Source organism: Charadrius vociferus, unplaced genomic scaffold (assembly GCF_000708025.1).
Source record: "Charadrius vociferus isolate BGI_N301 unplaced genomic scaffold, ASM70802v2 scaffold14, whole genome shotgun sequence".
Lineage (NCBI taxonomy): Eukaryota > Metazoa > Chordata > Aves > Charadriiformes > Charadriidae > Charadrius > Charadrius vociferus.
Genome location: NW_009648876.1, coordinates 8361584 through 8362308, shown reverse-complemented (window position 1 = coordinate 8362308; position 725 = coordinate 8361584).

Sequence of the window (725 nt, the reverse complement as noted above, 5' to 3'; positions counted from 1 at the left end):
TCGGCCGCCACGTCTGCTCCGCCCGGCGAAACGCCTCCGCGGTTTGTAGCAGCATCCGAGAAGCCTGCCCGGCTTCGTGCCTCCTCTTTTTTTTTTTTCCCCCCAGGTTACGGAGTGAGACCTGCGTGGGCTGCCCCGGCGTCCCGGAGGGTGTTGCTCTCGTGGGGCTGGGATCTGAGAAGGGGGACAGCACCGCCCCGAGGTCACCCGGCTGGGGGGTGCCGCCAGCAGGGTCGCTGGGACCCTCAAGTACTGAAATGAACGTGCCACCACTGAAGGGTCTCTATTTTCAGACTTGTAGACTGCTTCCACTAGTGAAAGAGGGAGGGTGTCTACACGAAAGCCGCAATTTTGATATCTCTTTAGATTTTCCACTGGGTTTTGTTCCAATTTCCATGGGTGTAGTTTGACCATTTGAGAAAGCAGGGTTTTAATCCAGTGCTTTTATCTATTTTATTTCCTCCAAGACACATTTTCATCCCTTGTTCTCGTCTGCTGATTCCAGAGTTTTGTTTGTTTCGAGGATTTGACTTAATTCTGTTGCCAGATTTAAAGAAAGAAGGACGAGGAGGCAAAGAACAAAGAAAGGGATAACAGAAAACGCATTTAGAGGACAAGTTAAAACATATTTGTCGAGGTGGAGATATGCTATATCTCGTCATTTGAATCCTGGGTCTCCGTATAAGAAACTTAAAAATCGTGTTTGTAAGCGTGACGTTTTCGCA